This window comes from Pocillopora damicornis, chromosome 6 (genome assembly GCF_964200805.1).
Source record: "Pocillopora damicornis chromosome 6, jaPocDami1.2, whole genome shotgun sequence".
Lineage (NCBI taxonomy): Eukaryota > Metazoa > Cnidaria > Anthozoa > Scleractinia > Pocilloporidae > Pocillopora > Pocillopora damicornis.
In genome coordinates this window covers 11,205,350-11,230,254 of record NC_142675.1, presented here as the reverse complement: position 1 = coordinate 11,230,254, position 24,905 = coordinate 11,205,350, and the positions used below count along the sequence as shown (strand labels likewise).

Genomic DNA, 24,905 nt, shown 5'->3' with positions numbered 1-24,905 from the left:
AACTCGAGCATAGATGCAGTATTAATAATTAGGTGAACCTTTAACTTATAATTAACAGGTTTAAGTAACCGCACAGACACCTAGCGACCGCAAACGTTGATGTAATTCTCTACACTGATGACAGAGATATAGCGCCTCCGTAGAATGCATGCTGCGAATTTTTTTCGGGGCCAAAGCTCCTCATGGGGAGCATCCTGAATACACTCCTATCAGTGCACGAACGACGACTACCATTTCAACTGGAGCACATGATTGACTCGACCTTGTGTTTCTCGTGCGAAGCTCAAAGTTGCTAGAAAGAGTATAATTTCGATTCTATTTGGTAGACACTTGTTGAAAAAGTACTTTGCAATTCGCTCATCAGTGAAGCATGCCATAGTTTTTTCACAACTCATTCAATTTTTTTTAACCGATTCCTGTTTAAAGCCTTCTCTACTGGTCGAAATTTTTCCAGTATTTTCTCCCTAAATATCACGGTTGCATTTATATTTTTCTCAGTCCCTTTCCTCTTTCCCTTTCATCTCCTTTTCTCTCATGCATTCCAACAGAGCAGAGATATAGGCTATCAAGTCCTTCATTTTGGCTTTCCTCTACAGAAACAAGAATTCATGGCTTTCCTATTTTGTTGGTAGGCTAGACCCTTATTTTAAAAGCAATTACATTTTTGTTCCAGGAATCATGCATAGTGACTGGTTAAGGGAAAGAATGTGATGTTGACTCTCTAAGTCCTAAGTCATTGCACAGATCCAAAATTCATTACATCCTGTTCCAAAATTATAACATACACAAACCAAATCACAATTGATTCAAACAGCCTTTGACATTTTTTGTTGGCCACTGACTTATACAATGGACATCATATTTATATCAATGATTTATTTATTTACTTAAAATCTAGAAAGATTAATAGAGAGTAAGTTTTGCACCTTCCTTTGTCACATTTCATGAGTATTTGATGCAGTAAACAGTTGAAAATCCAGTAATATGAACACTGCCTATTTCATCTAATTATTCAAACATCTTATGCTTGAGCTATCATGTCTACCCTTACTCAGAAACTTTTTAACTTTGTGAAAACAATGTTCAGTTTGTAAACTCTTGCTGTTGGCCCAGGAAACAACTTAGGTTTGGTCTAAATTTAATATAACATGGAAAATTACTCCCTGCTTTTACTGAAATACTTTCAGTTTGGGTCACTTTTGGAGCTAATAAAAATACTATTCATTACAATTTCCTTGGAGGGGAAGGGAGGGGTGGGTTGTTTTTTTAAATAGCACTTGAGTACAAAGCTCATCTTATATTTCATATGTAGATAACTTTCGTAATAATTTTTCCACAAAAGCAAACCTGCTCGCCTAAAAAATTACTGCTACAGTGGAAAAAACTTTGATTCCCATCAGTCTTAAAATACAGTGCAGCAGTTGAGATATAGCACTATACTGTTCAGCAAAAAAAGGAGTTTAAGCAATAATATATGAAGCAGGAAAGGTACAAAAAACAACCATATCAAATATTTTCTAACTACTCTGTCTTAAATTTGATTCATTTTAGCACCAAGGTCACATACTTTACCCTTTTACTCCCAAGATCTCATTGGTAATTCTCCTTACTTTCTACTATATAATTCCTATGTAGTTAATTAGGAGAATTTGGTATTGGATCAACTGTGCTAATCCCCAATTGATATTTTCATTTATTCTCATCACTTGTCTGCTGATATTGTATTGATACTGTGATGATAAATTATGTCTTGGTCACTCATGGGAGTTAAAGAGTTAAATCATTGGTAAATGAAATAGCTGAACTGAAATCATGACACACCTTTCAAAACAATTTACAGGTCAATGTTAGCATTTATTCAGAATAACATTACTTGCAAGGTTCTCATTTTTTGCTATTGCAACAGTCTTTATTCTCATAATATGAATGTCTTCACTTGTATAACTTTGATGAAGAGAGTGTTGATTTAACTGTAAACCAGAAAAAGGTCTGCAGTTGTATCCCTTAAAAAAATTAAAGATTACTATAGTTCTGAAGTGATTAACATGTAAGTTCTCCCTGTAATATCTAAACATTATCCAGCAAGGAGGTCATGAGAATACTCAAACTTATCAGGTAGAAGACATTATCTCAACCTAACTCCAAACTCTTGTAACATATTTATGTGAGGAAATGTGCCGCAGCTAGAGGGGAGAACTGACAATCAGATCATGGGAGTTAAAGGGTTAACTGTCAGGTTGTTTATAGTATTCATAATCAATTGTCCCTGATCTTGTTTTCCATCAGAGACAACCACCTTGCAGCTCCTAGTATTTTTTATTTAAATGGTTTGAACCCAAAAGTTGATCATATATTCTGATCATCCTTGTGAAAGAGGTACCGAAAAGAACTGTTTGCAGTAGAAGTGACCAGTGCTTCAACAGCTTGAGCAGAAATCTTAATCAGGGTAGAGACAACTTGAAGTCAACACCTGACTCTGCTGTTGACTTTTGCCCAAGTTGTTAGAATACTGTTTTACCATTGACAGCATTCCTTTGGAGAATGCTCTCAACTAACTGATCAAGGATTATAAGATCAATCTTTTAGTTATCTATCCCAAACATTTCCCAAGTACTCTTTAATTTAACCCTTTGACCCCTGAGTGACTAACATCTAAATTCTCCTTATAATATCACTCCTAATTCAAACATTAAGGTCACAAGAATACAAGAGATGAACGCCAACTGAGTTGCTTTTGATTGTGAAACATTTTCTCCCTGCCATCACCTCAGGAAATGTATAAAGAACAGTGTGGAGAATATGCATATTGATGTTAGGGGTGGAAAGGGCTAATAATGACACATGAAAGAACTAAAGAACTTCATGAGAGCTGACATCACCTTTATACTCCAAATTAAGCTCAAGAACATGCCAAGTAAGTCAAATTATCAGGAGCTATCAAAACTAAAAATGTTTAGGATTAAATGCTTTAACAATAAACTGCACTCGATCTGCAGTCCCATGCATTGCATTTTGTTTACAGTTTCCTATAGTTTGCATTCAGTTAGTTAACGTTTGGTTTACCAACGGTTCTCTTTTCGTGATTTAAGCAGCATTCGGTTGTTAGTGAGGTCTGCAGTTGACTTCTGCAGATTGCATGCTTCTCACCCCGGAAATGTAAAACTTCACTGCCAATGCCGTGATCGCGATTTCTTTGTAGAATACCTCACCTCGTTCTTTGTAAATTCACATACTACGCCAGCAATGTTTAAACTAAATCACACTTTTGTAACGCTACTACTGAGAGCGTAAAAAGCAGTGTATATATGTTATGAGATTAAGACACCAAAACTAAAGGGAATACTCTGAAAAACACAGGCATCTGTACAAAGGTCTATACATTGTAGAATGACCAATGATAAACCTGCGAAAAGCCATGAAGCCACGGTATACATTGCCAATTTGGTGTGGTTAAAAATCTCTTGACCCTATCCAATCGTAATCAGTTAAATTAAATACTCCTCAGTGGGTAAGTCACAATAATTATTCACGATCGTGTTCAAATCAAAATAATGTGCGCTGTAAATTTTGCGTATCGCTCGACGATCGTAAAGGCAGCATATTCATAGGGAGAATTTCCACGAGTAGTTTTTTAAATATTTTTGAGGCTGGAGGTTAAACCTTTTAGTAAGAAAACTAAGAGAAAATTGCACTTTAGCTCAAGAGGTTGTAATTGTCTTGTTAAGCAGAAAAATGAACTCACCTTTCCAGCATGTCGGATCATTCGGTCAACTTTGGCCGCCATGTTGGATTCTATGTATCCGCTGTTCGACCAATGCGCATCAAGGACCAAAAATAGTAACAATCCCTCACAACAGTAGTGAATGGCCTGCTTTTGTTGTTTTTCTTTCTCTTATCTCTTAATATCAATTTTGCTCAGAAAGTGAATATCATATGAAATTATAAGCAAGCACTTTGTTATAACGGTTCCAATGAACGAATACTTTTCTCGCTCGCTCTTGCTTCCTGAGGCCTATTTACACCTCGTCAGAAAAAAGGCAGCTAATTAGTGATCATATAAAAGGACCTCTTGTGCAGCGTTTAGATCACCCCTGATGAAGGTACTAGACAGGAGTGTCGAAACGTTGGGTCTATGAATTATAACCACTTCGGTTACTTTCATTAAATCTGTAAACCAGAGTAGCATCAAACCATGTCTCATTGTCCACCTGGTTGCCGTGTGAGCTTCAATATATTTTAGCTTAGCACTCATTTGCAACACAGAACACAAACGGTGTAGCGTTGCGTGAAATGGCTCAGTGTAATGTCGAATGGTACCGCAGTGTAGACGCATACGGTGTAGCGTTGCGTGAAATGGCTCACCAAAATATCGAATCGCACAGCATGCAAACAAACAGTGTAGCGTTGCGTGTAATGGCTCAGCGTAATGTCGAATAGCACAGCATACATACAAACAGTGTAGCGAGGCATGAAATGGCTTAGCGTAATGTCGAATGGTACAGCGAATGGTAGGCATACACACAAACGGTGTAGCGTTGTGTGAAATGGCTTAGCGTAATATCGAATAGCACAGCGTACAAACAAACAGTATAGCATTGCGTGAAATGGCTCAGCGTAATGTCGAATGGTACAGCGTACACACAAATGGTGTAGCGTTACGTCGAATTGCTTGCAGGACATCAGACGCTCTAGCTGAACATTAAATTGCTTAGCATTACATGAAATATTTCGATGTTGTGGCGAATCGTCGAGTTTGTTTGTGGTATGACGAGAAGGCTATCTCGCCGAAACCACCAATAGTACAAACCGCAAAATGGAACAGCGATCTGCTGGGGGGGGGGGGGGGATGACGTCATCGAATTTAAAGATTTGTGCGAAATTATCACATGGTGTTATCGCTGTGTTGAAGAGTCTTCACCTCGCCTTGCCGTAAAACAGAGCCAACTCATAACTTTTCGGTTAGCTTAAATGTTTTATAGCATTATGTAGTATTATGACGTGCACTAAATTTCGATTGTCGAGCTCTCTTTTCTTTTCTGACTCGCGCTTAATTTTCAATAAGACTTTAACTTCAACGGCTGAGAAGTTGGATTTTGTATGAGCCTTTGTGTACAGAGTTGGACACCACGGTAAGAAAACTGATATCCTTGATCTGTTTTGACATTTTCCCAATAAAGTGATATCGGAATGCTTTAATTGGTGGGCCGGTATGTATGCGTGCTAAACCAACTCGGAGAAATATTGCTTTGGCAAACACTATTTTTAGAACTCACATAAATGCATGCGGAAAAAACTTTTAAGTGTTTGCGGTTCAGACATGTAATTGACGTTTGATCAAGAAAATAAAACTAGAATTTACTTCTAATATCACTGCACCCAAGAAAAAAAAAACAAACAAGCAAATATAATGTACACCTCTTTAAAAAAAATTGATATAAACAGTCTTCCCTTAGCTTACTCTTATCGTCCGGCACACCAATTAAAGCATTACGATATCATTTTGATTGGAAAATGTCAAAACAGATCAAGGCTTTCAGTTCTCCTTTCATAATACTACTTAATACTATAAAACATTTAAGCTAACCGACGCCTGCAAACTGTGGTAAACCGGGAGGCCAGCAAACCGTAGTAGAATTCAATCTCGTTGCCGTTCAATTAACACTTTCATGAGCGACAACGAATAAATGCAATATCAGCTGGGAAAGAAGAGGACAAACTTACCGAAAAGTTACGAATTGGCTCTGCTTTACGACAAGGCGAAGTGAAGACTCTGCAACACAGCGACTACACCATGTGACAGTTTCGCGCCAATTTTTACATTCGATGATGTCATGCCCCCTTGCTGTCTAAACTAAGGCTTTATTGTTCAAAAACAAGTAACTTGTGAAATCGCCGGATGTTTCATGAAGTCAACGATATCATCACAGCATGAAATTATAAATTTACGAATCCGTAAAGATGCCTTAAAGTAAGCGTTAAGATCCTCTTTACGCGTCTTTACGAAATTCTTTACACTCTCGTAAAGAATGTCTTTACGCATTGAAAACGATAGTACGTAAAGTTCACGGAGAGAGACTAAAACCGTTATCTTTACAATATATTTGCGATATTTTACGGCGACTGTAAAGCGATCAGAAAGGCGATCTTTGCACGTTATTAAACTATCGTAAATGGGTAATATTTACATGCCCATTTGCCATTTTGTAGTTGTCTGAATTTTTTGGCAACATTCCCTTTTGCTAATCAGACTATAACAAATGCGAGGTGGAAAGGCTCGAAGAGCGATTGACGAAGGGCTAACGCTCCAAACGTCAGCTTTTTAACTTTTTACGGTGGCTACTTTACTCAGTTGTTAAAACTAAATTACTTCATGCTACTCTGGCTTACAGATTTAATGAATGTTACCGAAGAAGTTACGATTCATAGACCCAACGTTTCGACACTCCTGTCTTGTGCCTTCATCAGCCGTGAACTAGACGTTGCAACAAGAGGTCCTTTTATATGATCACTATATAGCTGCCTAAAATTACCTAAAATTCAAAAACCGGGAATTCCTTTGAGACCTATTGTCTCTTTTGTTAATTCCCCGACTTATGCAATTTCTGCTTGTCTTGCAAGAATTTTGTCGCCTGTTGTTGGGAACACTGATTACACTGTCAAGAATTCCTGCGAATTTGCGGATTTCATAAGAGATAAAACTCTTAACGCTTGTGAAGAATCAGTATCTTTGGCAAAGTTTCCGCACAGCCCCATACTTCATTATGCATACAGTCCTTTGTTAGAAGAAAACAATAGCGCAAACAATAGATTACCTTTGGGACTATTCGCTTTGTTTTCAAGAAGTTGAATTTTTTTTTTAAGTCTTTACTCAAACCTTTAAAAAATCGCCGTTTTTTAATTAAAAATTGCGCTTAATCGAGCGCTGATTTAAAATATGAAACAGTCAAATAAAAAATTACTATGCTTTATGAAATCTATAAATCAAAACAGCTTAAATTCCACCTCATATTAGCCTCAAAATTGTTGTTTTTGAAAGCAAACATTCGTAAAACGATGAAAATAAAATCGATGCTCACCTTTAAAGTTGTTTATTGTCGTTGTCGTTTTTCTTTTCTCTTTAACAGTAGAGTTGCTAATTTTTCTCTCTTCATTGAATGTTTATTTTCATCCGCGGTGGTTGTGTAGACAGGCACCAGCACATACAGAGGCACGAGGAGCTTAGTTTTTATGATGTCTTTCGAACATCATATACTTCGGCGATATGCTCGGTTATATTTCCAAGAGGATCTTCTCCATATTGCTTACGCCACAACCACTCCTGTAGGTAGCTACCGAAGAGATCTTTGGATATTCCTGTACGAGCTATACTTCGTTTGATTCCCCATCGTGTATTTTCAATGCGCTGAGTATGAGCGCCTGTGCCTGGGTCTACGAAGTTTAGGCTGTGATTCACTGTGAGATTATTTTAGCCCTCGTCCTGAAAGCAATCATAAGCTTAACACATGTCGCTCATCACGCATATTCCCGGCAATATTTGAGCGCGTATAACGGGTATGAGCGTATCTTTATCCCTGCGCTGCGCTCTACCGGCACAAGGATGCGGGCCTTGGTTTCACGGCAAATGCCATCAAAGACCAACTTTCCTTCGACGTAGCGACTGCGGTGACACGTCTCATTTCTTCGTGCAAAATCCAACATGTTTTAAAGGTGAGGAAAATGATTTCAGTGTTAATTGTTGGAATTTGAATAAGGTATTAGAAATATAATTTTGAAAGTTACCCTTTATCGGCAAGAAGCACATGTAGAACAATGGTATAGAGGGTAGACTGCTAGTCTGACGAAGACGATAGAGAATTGAGAGTTCGAACCCTGCAGGTAACGTAAAAAAAAAAAAGAAACAATAGACTGAGAGGGGCCTTGAAGGAAAGATGTCTGCCAGAGAAATGGGGAAGAGAAAGAGGGGAAAATGGAGAGAGAGAGAGAGAGGGAAAAACAGCGCGGAAAGAAACGCTGTGAAAAAAAATCCTCTTTTATTAGTGCAGTAAGTAATAATTAGGGATGTATATATTCAATTACCAAGGGAATTGTCTATTGTATTCAAAGACAAAGGATAGAATGCATAATTAATAAGATGTGCATGCATAATGAAGTATGGGGCTGTGCGGAAATTTTTCCGTATCTTTCGACGTTGTTTCGCTCTTCACTTGAATCCCAGTTGATCTTGCCGTTAAGGTTGCGGAGGAGAGACTCAGACAAGATGCTTCCCTGGGACAAAGTTCTTCTTTGCCTGTGGAGGATATCATTCTTCTGCTGTCTTTTTGCCTTAAAACCACGCAATTTGCATATAACGGCACCTACTATCAACAAGTTTTTGGTACGGCTATGGGTTCGCCCGTCTCTGCTGTCATTGTTAACATGGTAATGGAAGACGTGGAACAAAGGGCCTTAGCCACTTCACCGGTTAAACCCTTTTTCTGGAAACGATACGTCGATGATGTTATTTCTGCGGTATCCGGATATGAAGCGGAGCGCCTCCTATCGCATTTGAATTCAGTAGAGCCGTCCATCCAATTTACTCTTGAGCGTGAAAAAGATAGACATTTGCCCTTTCTTGATTTAAATGTGTCCAGAGGGGTTCAGGGTAATTTAGAGACAAGTGTCTACCGTAAACCTACCCACACCGACAAATACCTCGCTTTCGATTCTCACCACCCTATTTGCCATAAGAAGTCTAAAGCCAAAACTTTACTCAGGAGGGCTGACTGTCTACCATCTTCAATCGATTCTAAGGTTGAGGAGAGGAAATATGTTTCTAACGTCTTAAAGGCAAATGGCTCTACAAAAACCTTTCTCCGTAACTGCCAATAACCAGTTACAATTAGTAACACTTTTGATGAAAGGGAACTAGTGACTGGTTTTGCTGTTATTCCTTACATACAGGGTGTTACGGAACACATCAAGAGAATTTTGAACAGCCACAACGTTAAAGTTGCTCAAAAACCTTTTTAGACTTTTGGGTATATTTTCGCCAAACCTAAGGATCCTGTCACGAAAGAACAACGAACCGACGCCATTTATTCTATTCCCGCAATGACTGTGACAACGAATACATAGGACAGACCAAACGTCAGTTTGGTACACGTTTAAAAGAGCATCAAAAAGCGGTTTTCTTTTGCAAAAATGAAAATTCAGCTTTATCGGAACACACATGCCTTACCAACCATACAAAAGGGTGGAATAACTTATCACCACTAATTGGTGTTACCACCAGCGCCTTTGTTTGGAGGCTTGGCATATTAACTCCGCCCACGCTCCTTTAAATCGTGACGACGGCGGCTTGCTCCCTCACGCATATTTACAACTCGTCAGAAAAAAAAAGCAGCTAATTGGTGATCATATCAAAAGGACCTCTTGTTGCAACGTTTAGATCACCCCTGATGAAGGCACTTGAAAGGAGTGTCGAACGTTGCGTCTGTGAACCGTAACTTCTTCGGTTACATTCATTAAATCTGTAAACCAGAGTAGCATCAAACCATGTCTGATTGTCAACTTGGTTGCCGTGTGAACTTTAATATACAAAATTACTTGTTATACTCTCCCACCGATCTGCGGCAGCCTCGTTTCCATGTATTTTCGTCCTCAGGGACTCTTCATCAAACGTCCTAAGGACTAAAACAAAGCTAAAACCATTGACAGTCGGATCTTAAAGTTCGACAAGCTTATTTTTACAAACATTAGAGCATCACGCTTCTACACGTCATTGCAGGGTCCATTTTATGGGGAAAAAAACATAATTGTCTCATCACGACAACTCTCTGATCATGAGTTTCAAGGCGCGTTAAAAAAAGGTTGTTTAAACATACTTATGCGAACAGAAAGTTTGGAACCGGTAGAAAGGACAGAATACGGATGCAGATAGAGAATTAAAAGCACGTAAAGACTGGTTGTGTGAAGGAAAAGTTAAGGGTCGTTGATGAACACTAAAGAGTCGTAAAGAGAATTAACGGCGCGTAAAGATTAATTGTGCGTAAAGAATGTTAAAGGTTCGTAATGGGCAGTGAGTAAAGATGCGTAAAGAATATTAAAGACACGTAAAGTGTTAAAAGCGAAACTGGTCAAAATACCTCGGTAATTCTACTGAAGATGGATGAGCCATAATTATTTCACTTCTTTGAGTACTTCTCCAAATATAAATTGGTTAATTATATCCATCTTGATCCTTATCCTTTACGAACATTTAATATCCTTTACGCAGTCTTTACGCTTTCTCTGCAATTACGCATCTTTACGGAACGCGGAACTTGTCCGTAAAGAAGAGGCTTTATATTTACGTTTCCTTACGCAATAGTTAAAGATGTGTAAATTTGCGATTTCATGCTGTGCATCTTTAAAGACTATCATTCCGAGACTGGATAGCGCTGACAATGAATTACACCCCCCTTTCTTGTCATAATAACATCTTAGTTTGAAGCTGAGACTGAACGTTCTTATTCATTTTTTTTTCTACCGTTTTTAACATTTTCTTAAAGTTGTGTGGTAAAGTATTTCAATAAATTTATTCGGACGTGAGTAAATTGTCCTGTTAGACCACGGTTTTACATTTCCTTTTCCTTTATTAATTTATACTTCTCACGCACACACAAAAGAGAAAAATAAAGACATTCCTAACTGACTCTCAGTCTGAGTATAATCTTAGTATGTTCTTGAAATTTTGATTAATCTCAGTCTGAACGTTCTCATAAAAGAAGATTTCATTTAGAAAGAGTGTAAGTCGTTTGTAAGCAAAACAAATGACGCTAGTCTTTAGCGGTCAGTGATTTATCTGGTGCTTGTATCGTTGCTTCGAACATCCTGAGCCTGAAGTTCATTTATAGATGTACTTGGGACATATTGGCCAAAATTGCTTAAATTCAAATCCAACCTGAAAAACTGCTTAGCTTCTTTTATAAACCTCTTGTAAATTTCATTCATTCCGGCCACTCCGGAGAAAGGACTTATCGGAGATAGGAGATCACTTAATGACACTTCGGTAAGCTTTTTGCAGATAGGTTCGTTGATGCCATTTGTTTTATAGGGCTATCAAGAAGGTATGTTTATTCCATTTTGATCTGAAACACACACATATATATAAAATAGGAAAATGTACCACATCAAGGGTACAATTATCCACAACACCGATTATTGTTAAAATTTTGGTTGGTCAGAGTGAAACCCAGCTCACAAATTACTCTTTCACCTAATGGGGGCCCTCAGCAGTCAATACGGCAACACCAAGGCCAAAGTCGACTAAAACTTCAATTTATTGTTTTCTTAATGATTCCACGAATGATCGGATGTGTTTACTGTCTTTAACAGCACCAGAATCAAACTTAGATGCAGTATATTTGAGCAGCTTTCGGTTCCACGTAAAACGCGTGGATAATGCAGTCAGATTCCCCGTTCTCAGATCAGGCCAGTTTTGGTGATTTCACATCCTCAGTCATTCTCAGTGCCGTCCATTTTCATGAGTGGGGTTGGATAATACATTTGACTTTTCAAAGGGGGGAGGGGCTTTGGTGCAGTATATCTAAGCAGCTTATTCAAGGAACTTACGTATATGCTTGAATTAGATGTTCAAGCAAGTACATATCTGAAGTAATGATTAAAGGCATATGTACTACACTGCACATGTGCAACTAAAACATATCTTGAGAGAGAAGAGAGCATTGATATTAATAATTATTGTTCCTCAACAAATCGTTATTTATCTGACTTACTTTCAAAGATGGTTTAGGATCTGGAAGAAAATTGATCATTTCTCGCATTTTTTCAAGAGTACGTATGTGCTGAAACAAAGGAAATAAAAAGGAAAGCTTTTGCCACAATCGTGACTAAGTGAACAAAAACTTTTCTTCTTGAAAAATTATTTGTTTCTGCTTAAAATATCTGAAATAAAGTACTTTGTATAATAGTTATTGAGGATTTGGATGACAATTAAACTTCTAAAGACAATTTTGAGTAAAACTTTTAGCCAACGTAACTTTTGAGTAAAACTTTTAGCCAACGTAACTTTTGAGTAAAACTTTTAGCCAACGTAACTTTTGTGTAAAACTTTTAGCCAACGTAACTTTTGAGCAAAACTTTTAGCCAACGTAACTTTTGAGTAAAACTTTTAGCCAACGTAACTTTTGAGTAAAACTTTTAGCCAACATAACTTTTGAGTAAAACTTTTAGCCAACATAACTTTTGAGTAAAACTTTTAGTCAACGTAACTTTTGAGTAAAACTTTTGGCTAACGTAACTTTTGAGTAAAACTTTTAGCCAACGTAACTTTTGAGTAAAACTTTTAGGCAACGTAACTTTTGAGTAAAACTTTTAGGCAACGTAACTTTTGAGTAAAACTTTTAGCCAACGTTACTTTTGTGTAAAACTTTTAGCCAACGTAACTTTTGTTAACCCTTTAAGTCTCAGAAGTGATTAACATCTAACTTCTCCCGGCAATATCCATACATTATCCAGCAAACAGGTAATGCGAATACTCAAACATATCAAGTTTGTTTGCTGTTTATTTCAAGAAACTCTAAACAGCATTCCTACCCTCACAGTATGTAGGAGGTTTGTCATCATGGACCAAGTTTACAGCCTTGCCTATCACTAGTCTCCTACAATCAGCGGTAAAGCATGCGACATACTAATGCGATGGTCGTAGGTTTGAATCCTATTGAGAGCACTTGGAGTTCTTTTTCTCCGAGGATGTCTGTCTCATTCACTGAATAACGTCTTCTTTCATCTTCCTTCTTTTTCAAGATTTAACTCTTGTATTCTCCCAACAGCTTTGAAAAGTAACTTATAGATGAAAATGTCCACATTTTCTAAAGAATTCAAGACTTTGTACAAATCTTTCTTTAATTAAAACAGTTGATGAATACGTTGGGAATTAAACATACGTAACCTGCAGATGTACCTTTTGGTCCAAATTTGTTTTGATTTTCCACTTTATGGCCCCCATCGATCTTTCCTATTGTTTTCTGAAATTGAAAAACAGACTTATCCCAAAATTGTTGCCTGTTTATGAAAATTCTTACAAATCAAGAGTTCATTACATTAAGGAAAAAATCGAGTAATGGATCGATAATGATCAGCGCGAGTGACTAAAAACTACCTTTGTGTATTTTTGGTGACTTGATCAACTAAGGCAAACAAAAGAAGAGTGAAATAGATTAAACAAGATAAAAGCGATGGAAATATTCCTTACAGCGTACCCTTTTTAGTACTCCTTCAGCGTACTCCTTCTGTTCCCTACAGCGTACTCCTCACAGCGTACTTCCTTGGGAACACAAAGTCAGAACTTCAATAGCAACATCGTCTGGAGAAAACCGAACCTTCCAGAGTGGCTCATAAATGCGAACCACAACTGCAGGATGCAAGGTGAATTTGCTTGTCTGGTTATTACTTACAACAGGGCGAGGACTTCGTAGACTTCGTAACATAAGGACAACACGCCCCAAAACCTTTGAATGAAGGGTTGTAGGCAAGAGGCGCACACAATGGCCCAGGAAGATGGGCTCGTTCTAAATTAATTTTCGAATTTCAATCCTTTGCGATGTTGGATTACCTGCGCATGAAATCTGCATAGAATCTTCCTGCAGAGAACACCACGACAGCTGTTCAGATAGATATAACATATAGGATTCACAAATCATCGCACGTACGGTATTCTTTCGATGCGCCGCTGACCAATGTTAGTTAGAAAGGATAGAGGGCCCCGCTCGCGGATTTGCTTGGTGGGGCGACGGGAAAAGCGGGATACATTTCATGTGACAAATCATTTTACATAACTCCTCGTTTCCCAAAGATGAGTACTTTACTGAACCTGATGAAGAGACATCATCGCCTCAATTGAACGACAAAGATATCGAATTCCTCTCGACATTTTAACAAGTTAAACTAACGTCAGAACTGATTGGCTATTGAATGACGATGGTGTTTTAGACGGAGGTTCTGATTGGTTTAAAAGTATTTGGGCAAAGTCTGAAATGGAAGACCTAACAATCCAAAATTAACCTTTCAATTTAAATACACTGAACGAGTCTATGAAGATAGAAGAATATATATGGAATTTTTTTTACTGTTGTGAAGAATTGGTATTGAGATAAGGACCCTTCCTTGTGGCCTACTAGCACAGAATTACTTCAAATATTTCTTGCTCCTTTCGATTTCTTCCTCTCCTCCCGAAATGTAGAATTATTTCTAATTATTCTTAGGTCAGAGCCAGAGATATTAGAAGAGACGAGAAGCGGAAATACGTCTGTGTTCGAAAACTTCCTGGGTTGATGCTTTCAAATTTATTTTCTGCTATGCTCACGGAGTTTTGTAGCCGTTTTAGCAAAATCTGCTTTCAGACTTCCTGTTTATTTTCTCGTTGCATGATCATCGTCTGGAACACGAATAACCGAGCATTTAGCGAGGCAAAAACCTGTAGGTCTGTTCATAATTATTGATTAATTCTTGGGTTATCAGCATCTTAATTTTTAAGCGATGAAGGAATTTTCTCTCGTGTTTAAATAGCCTCAACAGGAGGGAGGGGGTGGTTGGGACAATTCGACAAAATGCTGATGGTTTACATAACTTTAGAGAATTCTCCCAACCCAAACTCCCAACAAGTGTTTTGATGAGGCTAAAGTCCATTATTGCTTTTCTAAGATATTTCTGGGGTATCAAAGTTATACACACAGACGGCGTATTTTCACAATCGTATTACCCTTGTCTAAATACGCCTATCGACCAATGAGAGCACACTACTATCTTAAATGTTCAGTTCGAAGGATAATCAAATCATTGAGATCAGTAGAAAATGAGGAAGTCACCTCATTTTATTATATTGATTCTAGTTATTTGCCTAGTTTCCCAAATAGATGTGCCACTATACAATAAACAGCCGTCCAAACCGAAAAATGGACTTATTGTGCGACTGAAAGATTCATCCGCTAAATGGAAAGTTACACTGGAAAACAGAAACAACGAACTAGTTTACTCCGTAGCAACAAATGGTCTTTTTCCGAGCTCCACTTTTCGTATTAAGCGTACTAAAGTCCCTCTGTTGCTGGAGACAATAGGGTAATTTAGGCGAAGCTGCGCGAAATAGTTCAGGGTTAAAATGTTTGGGAAAGCTGTGGGCGTCACCACTTTCCATGCAGTTTCATCCTAGCTCATCAAGTTTAGTGAAAACAGACATTTTCTGAAAATCCGGTTCTACGACTTTTAATCTGAGCAAACAATAAGCTTTAGGCACGCGATCAGATAAAATAAAATAAATTCTAACTCGTAGATTTCACATGTCCCTATTCTTGTTTAGAAGTCTTGAAGAGTTCGTTAAAGAAATGTAAGTTAGACTTCATGTCAGCACGACCGTCCGAGCTAAATTTAGAAATCACGTTATGCATTAAGTTATTGCAAACAACGTGTACAAAAAACCGTTTACAGTAATTTCAATAACGCTCAAAACATCATGATTACTATGATTTTTGCCTATCGCAACTATACTTGTTCAGTTCTTTAATTCTGTCCTCTAAGAATTATTATAGATGCCTGCGTGATTTTTCAGATTATTTAGTTGCCATTTTTTTTAGTTTTTATTTTATTTAGTAAGGATTGGTTAGACCCATTTTCGGGTAATTTTGTATTATGGGTAAACTCCTATGACCTATTTACCCACATCCACCCCTGGAAGATGTTCAAATTACTTTTTCTGCAGGAAAGAAAGTCTACTTCTTTTAAATTCGTCCCTTTCGTTCTACAGAGTTCTTCTCTATGGGAATTTCACGATTGGCAAGTTACTACTCTCCGGAGAATTCGGTTTTGGCTTTGTGTATCATAATTGCCAAACCAGTTCAGATTGCTACAGTCGCTGGAAAAAGATGATTAATGGTACAGGATTGACAGCCTTAGATGAAAACATTTTTACCCATGTAGAGCTTTTCATTCTAGAGTAGGTGGTTCACCGTTTCCAAGGATTGCTGAAAGAAAAATTTCAAAGTTACTTCAAGAGGGATACACAAAGCCTAAACCACAACATGTGGATAATAAGTTGTATGTTGTTATCGGTGTTGATGTGTTGTTTTTCCTGATGGCTTATCTCGTACTGACGTAGAAGCCGTTTTTGTTCTGCTTTTATGAATTTTTGCTAGAGTTGCATGTGCACTTCAAGATTGCGCCATTTTTGCTTGTTGCACCAGCCAACTGAAAGGAAATCACAGAATAAGTAAATCATCACGACTTTCTCTCGTGTAGTACTTTGTTAAAAGGCAAATTGGCATCTAGCAAGAATTTTCATTAGAGGTGTTTTTTGACTTATTTGAACGTTGAAAATGAATGGAAACTCTATATTAACATGAGCCATTCAGTAAACATTGTAATAAGCCAGTTGATAATTTCGTATTCCTTTTGGCGGTCTTATTTTACAGGTAGAGTTTAGTTACCTTTTCCATATCGTGATCGTGAATTTGACATGGAGACAGATGTTTTGGGGAAACTGCGGTTTGCGGCTAGATATCAGTATATCTCCATTAAACTGCTAAAAGATGATTAATTACTAAGAAAATGACTCTACCTTATAAAAACTGATCCCGCACAGGAATTTCCTGGAAACAACCCTTCTATATCCTTTTACCCTTTTAATACTCTCGTTTTTGGGCTAAATCTATATCGAATTCCCGATCAGGAAAATAGTTTTTAATTTTAGTTTAGCACGTTCGACACCTCCTTTTCTTAGAGGTGACTCAAAGTGTAAACATGTAGTACTTCTCATCTTCCGCACTGAATTTTTTATCAGATAATTTATACGACTAGCTACGTATCTCTTTTAGGGGCGGTACCTTGTATTCAATATTGTCGACATATTCTGTATTTCTCGATACTGATGCGCGCAAAGCTGTAATTTCTCTTCATGAATGTTGCAACTTTTTCTTTTTCGAGGTCTGCCGGCATGTAATTTGTCATTTGTATTTTCTCATGTATTCAATAATGTCGACGAATTCTTTTATTTATCGACATCGATGCGCACAAAATTGTAATTTCTCTTCATAAATGTTGCAACTTTTTCTTTTTCGGGGTCGGCCAGCATGTAATTTATCATTTGTATTTTCTTATTTATTCAATAGTGTCGACATTATCGACGGCTGTCGGTTAAAGTAGTTTGCTTTCGGTTTTCGTACGAATAGGTTCGATATAATAAATATCGTATCGGCTCGTAGAATTCATTGACGTATAGTCGCTACGCTGATATATGATGGATTTCGAATATCATATCAACTAGTTGAATTCGGTTTCGTAGTCGGTATGCTTATATGATAGATTTCGAATTCGCTCGAAGAGTTGTTATCGGTGTTTGTAATTGGTATTTGAATGTGCAGATGTTCACATATATCGGTAAAAACCATTTTTTTTTTGTTCGGTGGTACCACGTAATGCTGATTTTTGCGAATTTGTTTCTTTGGCTTTGTAATATCGCTAGAGTGATAGCACTTGTAAAAATAAAGGTTTTCACGCATTTATTTTGCGAACGGTGATTCTCCCTACCGCCAGGTGATTAGAATGAGCAAAGCTTAAAGAAAGAAGATATTGGCTATCGACTAATTGAATAAGGGTAAGGTCACGTATCAAGAGTGCGTCCACGAGGGCACCGGGCAGTCGTGCTACATGCCATCTCACCGATTTCAATGAAACTTTGCCAGTTTAAAGGGTCTACCCCAAAACTCAAAAATACAAACTGGTTTCTGTTTTGGTTTTTTCCGGAGGGACATAGACCACTTCCCGGTTTTTCTTGGTTTTCACAAAGGAAGTCGCCTAAAAACTCTCCCTGCGATGGTATTTAACCAATTACTCTGAGGGTTTGCACACATATTATTACATCCTTAGTAAATGTCTGACGCAAGTATCAGTCAATTTTATTGACGGCTTGTCAATCAACAGAGGCAAATAAACGACTGTGTTTTTAGACTTTTCGATTCATCCAAATATTTGACAACTTTGAGGTCAAATATCTCCCCTTGCCAGAAAGCTACAATACTAATCTTAATTGCCCTTTGTAATCCATCATTTTATCTCTGCAAACCATCAAAAAAATCTTTGGGCACTACTGTATTTTTGTCTTGGATACCTTTTAAAATCAGCGACTTTGACAAGTTTCTCTCAACTACACCTGTAACGCAATTCTGGCTCTGGCCGGTCACTTGACCAAACAAACCTACATTTTTTAGCTCTCCATACAAGATGATTGATCAAGAAACTAAAAAATGTGAAAAAATTTCGATATATTTCGTAGGAATGGGAAATTTCACGGTTATAGAGACGCATATAGGCGAAAAATCAATGGGAAAATCGTAGCGTGTCTTTCTTATGTCGTTTATTACTTTGGAGATTTACTAAAATCAGTAAATATGGCTTTTGTACGGCGCAAAGCATTTATTAGTCCATAATCTGATTGTTTATCATGATCATTGCTCATTTCAGGAGATTTAAAGTCACACGCTGCGTGTTGGTTGACATTATTACAAGTTCCAGTGTGCTACAACTTTGGCTTCTACAGACGAGAAATTCTGCGCTCTTGCTTGAGAGCAAATATCAATAGCTCTATCAAACTAAAATCTGTGCTACTATCCCGAAAACAAAATTAAAATAGTGTTGTCGTCGTCACTTACCGCCATCGAACATTTCTATGCAGAACTCCGCAGAACTAACATCTGTTGCGTGACTCGAAGGCTTTCCGTGGGAATTATTCCAGCGCGTTGTTCATGCTGTCTGCTAGATAACAATTTCAGAATAATCTCCAGATTTCCATGATTATTTTCTTGCTTCGATCGTAAAGTATCTGCATTTTTTTTTTAAGCACTCTATTACTACATGTAAATCTACATCTCTATCGATCGAGTGTTGCCGGCGTTTAATTGAGACCTGGCACGTGGCTGATAACCACCCGCTTCTTCGATTAGTTTGCTGAAGGTTTCTAATTGATGAGCCTCCAAACTGTGCCAGTTGGTCTGAGCTATAAATTTGTCGCAGTTCTAAAGTTAGAGGGAGAATCGCTCGCCTCTATTTATGTGAGCGCCTCTACAGTATCTGCGTATCCCTAGCAATCTTATGATATAAAGTTCATTTCAGTCACAAATCATCAGTTAGGGAAACTGATGTTCAGATGAGCGCTCTTCTTGCCCTTCTTACCTATTCATTGCCGAATCTAAGAAAGCAGTTACAGTACGCGTTGTATTAGGTTTACAGTCACCTTGCCACCAGGAAGACTCGCCACCAGCTTTGATTTCTTCTGCCTCCTTCAGATTTACCTCTCTCTCAACTTTACGTCTCCGATTTTCATGAGGAGGATACTGGCATTTGCGAACCCGAAGGTCTTATTAATCTGACGCCAAGTTGTGCCGGATATTTGAGGTATATAGTGCAATCGCGGCCTTCGTAATCTCCAAATAAGCCAATACGAGTTGGAATAAGCTTCTTCTCGAACGAAACGCCTGTTTGGGATACATTGATGTCTCTCAAATGTTTTTTTTAATGCCGTACACCCACGAATCTATGGGTATGAGCTGTTGCCGTCCTTGGTCAGCGCGAGAAAAGTAACATTTGGTTCTACAGTTAGTTGCAAACGAACAAGGCAACTGCGCCATCTCGACTCTTTCAATTCGAGTTTTAGGTTGAATTGAGGGCTTTTTAGACACTCGCTTACTTATATGACATCACTATGAAGACATAATACAACTGATACATAACACTACATAGGATTAACAATGTTGCAATCTGTTGCGCTGTTGTGAGAGGGAGGAAAATATTACCTGAAGTGTAAACTCTTTAAGAGTTTTAGAGAGAGACGTTTCAGAGATGTCTAACTTCGGTTGTCACAAAATATTGACCACCTCTTAAATTTACTGGGAAAAACGAACCTACAAACGCCTTGTTGAAAAAATTGGAATTCATTTGACCGATACGCCGGTTGTTTCAATTATGATTTTTCCACGGGCTGTTATAAAACAGTTCATAAATTGACTAATGAATAAAATATTTTGAAAAACCGTTGGGAATTCGTCTTTTTTTCTGCGTGCAAACCAAGGGTAGACAACGTTTTTAAAACACGTGACAAGAATGAGGCTCACCTCGATAATTTTCGTCGATAAGAGTCAAGGCGCGCCAAGCTAGGCGACATCGCCCTCCAGTAAAATAAAAAGAATAAATGTGGTGAGCGTGAGAAAACGCACATTTTTTTCATTATTGTGATCAAAGCGCAATAATTTATCTAAATTGGTACTTAAGGTATCAAACTATTGATTATGACAGAGTGAGCTTAATTTTACTGTCGAGGTCGACATGACTTCATGGAACTGGAACAAACCAGTGAGCCTCACTGCACGAACTGAGAAAGAAAAAACTTGTATTTATCCCCCACGCGTTTCGTCTGACAATAGTAAACTTCATTAAGGAGTTTACAAGTAGGGTAAATAAGCTTGCTCATATAAAAATAGTAAATAAGTTGTCTCTTTACTATTGAAGCCAGTGGAAAGAATTCGCCAGGTGCGCCTACGGTGTTATACATGCGTGACATTTTCGGACCTTATATGAACGAGTACATATGTGATCCGTTTGAGGGTGACAGATTTTGTGTAAATATTTGATCCCTCAACACATTAAATCCTCGTCCACGTTATGCCTCTAGTTTACAGAGGTCTTAGAACACTTCATTACATGGATTTGCCTTCTGCGGCTAGAAGGCTAAAAGCGAATTTCTCGGACGTAACTGCTTTTGATTTCTCAATTGATGTTGTCGCAAATACAGTTTTTGGGAGTCACGAAACAAAAAAACTTATCGGGACCTAGTTTCATGTTCTAATGGAAATAAATAGCAGATGAAAACGCATTATCTTGAGAAACAAAGTTATAAATAACAGGGGTTTTTTAAAACAAATTTGATAGAAAAGGTTTCAGTTCTGGCCAGTTCTGGAACACGCTGAGGGAATTAAAATCACATACATGTGTGATAATGAAAGGAAAGAGAGTAAAAATACAAATAAATAAAAAGTGAAAAACATGCAGGAATCCGTTTTGCAGCGTGAGGGTACCTTTCGAGCCAAGCCTACACACCTAGGCCCGACGCCTCGCAAAGAAACTCGAAAGGGTGCTGTATACCAACGGGCTCGCACGTGCACGCAGGAAAGGCCCTGACAGTCAACGAAAATAATAGCAAATGCAGACGATATTTTCAGTAAAAAAACAGGAAAATAAATAACAGAAAGCTTAAGAACTTTGTAGAAGTGTTTTCTTGTAAAAAAAAAGATAAACAATTTTTTTCTTCTGACGTCACGCAGTCACACTACAAATACTATTTCTGAGTGGAATTTCTTGATGGTGGAAAGTGGAAAAAACATTTTCAGTCTTATTTTCTGGAAACATGGCGCAGTTAATGAATTTTACGAGGCTATTGATATTTCCTTTCAGAGTTTCCCGTCATCTCCTCTCCTGTTGCAGTTTCCTTACTGTGAACTGTGCAATAATGATAATAAACAATCAAATTACAGACTAATGAATGTTTTGTTCTGTACAAGAGCCCTATTTGCTGATTTTAGCAAATCTCCAAAGTAATAAACGACATAAGAAAGAAACGCTACGATTTTCCAATCGATTTTTCGCTTATATGCATCTCTCTAAACGTGAAATTTTCCATTCCTACGAAAAATCTCGAAAGTTTTTCAAATTTTTTAGCTTTCTTGATCAATCGTCTTGTATGAAGAGCTAAAAAATGTAGGTTTATTTGATTAAGTGACCGCCTAGAGCCAGAATTGCGTGATAGGTGTAGTTGAGAGAAACTTGTCACAGTCGCAGATTTTAAAAGGCATCCAAGACAAAAATACGATAGTGCCCAAAGATTTTTTTGATGGTGCTCAGAGATGAAATGATAGATTATAAAGGGAAATTAAGATTAGTATTGTAGCTTTCTGGCAAGGGGAGATATTTGACCTCAAAGTTGTCAAATATTTGGATGAATCGAAAAGTCTAAAAACACAGTCGTTTATTTGCCTCTGTTGATTGACAAGCCGTGAATCAAATTGAGTGATACTTGCGTCGAACATTTACTAAGGATGTAATAATATGTGTGCAAACCCTCAGAGTAATTGGTTAAATACCACTGCAGTGAGAGCTTCATACATTTCACCTATTTTGAGGCGATACCTTGTGAAAACCAAGAAAAACCGGGGGGTGGTCTATCTCCCTCCGGAGAAAACCAAAACAGAAGCCAGTTTGTATTTTTGAGTTTTGGGGTAAACCCTTTAAACTGGCAAAGTTTCATTGAAATCGGTGAGGTGGCGTGTAGCACGACTGCCGGGTACTTTCGTGGACACAGTCTTAATATACGTGTCTCCTTGCTTTTACTTTCTTCTGAGCCGACATTCTGTTTTCACGTGTTTGGATTAAAAGAAACCGACTTACACCAAAATCAGCTAGTTTACAAGCAATCCGCCTTTCACAATACATCTGCTCAAATTCTTCTGAGTCTGTTGATAAGGAGATGTAATGCTGATTACTTACTAGAATGTTCGCCGTTTCCAGGTCCTTGTTGGCTATTCCTTGGCTGTGAAGGTAGGCCAGACCATCTATGATCTCTGTACTAGCTGCATGATTGACAACTTCTTGAAATCCAGTACAGTTGTGCCCATTAATCTTTAAAAGGAGATCGGAGAGTGCGCTCACCCTTACGTCTCGCCCGAAGATATTAAAATCAAAGTAAACGTACTTCAACATTATTGCTGGCGGCTGATGGGACACTTTCATGAATTTGACAACATTGCGATGATCAAGGCCATTTAACAGAGCCACTTCTTTCAAGAAAAGTTTGTTTTCCTCCGGATCCAGGGCGTTTAACATTTCTTTTATGACAACCGTCTCTGAAGTTGTCGTTCCTGGCGCCTGGTAGTCGGTAGTGTAAACATCGCCAAATGACCCGTGGCCAATAGGATCTTTAGGTAGCAGTTTATTGCAGTCAAACCGCGCTATCCCGTCATAACGAGGATCAGGCTTCCTTGTAAAAAGTCGAGGAAGACAAAACTTCCGAAAATTCGACATCGTTGAACGCGATTAAAAGGCTAGCCCATTTTAGTTAGTAGTAACCACGATGCCCCGTTCTCTCCTCGCGGCGAGAGGGGGGAGAAAGAAAGAGAGGCTTCTCCAGTCGTCTTTTATCATGGTAAAAAGTCTAGGATCTGGACTTTCTTCTAATTGGTCACCAAACAAAAGACAACATTAATCTATATCCTGAAAGTTACCTGAATGGAAGTGTGACTTCCGGAACCGGAGCAATTTTTTGTTAGCTTTAAATGCATCGCTCTGGTGATTTCTTCATAAAACACTCAAGGATGAACAAGAATTAGTCATTTATCAAAAAAAAAAATGTTAGTAGTACGAAACAGGTTGAAATCTTAGTTCTGGGCTGGCCGATTTTCAAACTTTCTTGACAATATCAAACCGTTAAAGCGTTACGCGCGATAGAAAGCAGTTGTGACGGAACTTCAGACGTCAAATAACTTTTTTGGTGAAATAATTATTTCGACACCCGTTATCTCTAGTGCTTTTGGGTTATATAACTTCTGACTCATCTCTAGACTTACATTTATGGCCAGCTGATGAATAAAACCATTAATTTCCACCGGCAAACAATATCACTTATCTGATGGCCTTGCTGCCATTCGATTCCCGACAGTTGCCATAAAGGGGCGACAGATAAGTCGTCGAATGATCTTTTTCTATTTTTATTTATGATTTTGCATATAACATCGCAAAGCCAGTTGTGTCCAAATGGCCATCAAATTATCATGAATAATATATTTCTACCAGTTTCGTAATGTTTACTGACGGAAACTTTGAGTAACTATAACTGGGTCACAATTCGCCTGGGCTGTGGGGTGAGTGAGCGTACAACAACAGAAAAAAAAAACTTTAAAAAAATGGTAGCTGCTGCTATTTAAATACCTAACCATGAAAAGTAAAGCATTGGCACCAGGGCAACACGTACTTCTGCCGACGAAGAAATTGGGAAAGTTATCAGGACGATATGAAAGAATATTTGCTAGTAAGTAGCTTCAAAGTAATACGTTCTAGTGATAATATGGAGGTAACAAAACGAAAAACGCAAAGCACCTTTTTGAAAAATACCGTTTTGCAAAGTAGACAAAGCACTGCTTCGCTTCATTCGTTTTTTCGCAAACTTTAGTACAGTGTAACGCCACACTGCGACAACCGGAAATAGTTTCGTTTGCCACACCTTAGCCCCTTCCCACCGCGCTTTTTTTTTATTTTTCTCGCGCCCCGTCTTACGCGCTGCGCCCCAACTATAAACTGAATGTCTGGAAGAGGCCAGCTAAATTGTTATTTTTTAAGTGGGAGTGCATTTATTTTATTCATTTTACCACTTAAAGGTAAAGGAAGCTGAAATTTGATGGTTTCCCTGATAAAAAGTTTTCCGGGTGTTGGGTCTTATGTCTTAGCTTCCGGACACCCCATTGGCGCCTGTATTAGGCGCAATTTCACGCCCTACTACACTCTACAATAAGTGCCAAAAGTCGGTGGATGACAACCCTCCACTCAACATGATAAACAGAAATCTAGTAATTCATCTCTAATAAGGTACTTGTAAGTCCCATCTTCCCCCAAAACAATAATTTGCCTGAAATTGGGGACCACTTTGTAACACCAGGCAACATTCAAATGGGAGGTTATAAGAAAAACTCAAAAATTAGTAGAGCATGCTGAGACTTTTGCCATTCATTGCACAATGTAGTTTTTATGCGTGTGTCTTCTTTTAACATATGATTGGGGTATATTGAAAACTTAACAGCCTTGAAATTAGACCCAAAGACTCAAAATACCAACCAAAATGT

At 38.1% G+C, this 24,905-nt stretch overlaps 1 protein-coding gene across 1 annotated transcript in view; it reads right to left on the bottom strand.

Moving 5' to 3' along the window:
- The window catches only part of LOC149043930 (ephrin type-A receptor 2-like), a 108,486-nt gene that overhangs the window by 6,539 nt on the left and 77,042 nt on the right, over positions 1-24,905 (bottom strand). The window lies entirely within an intron of this gene.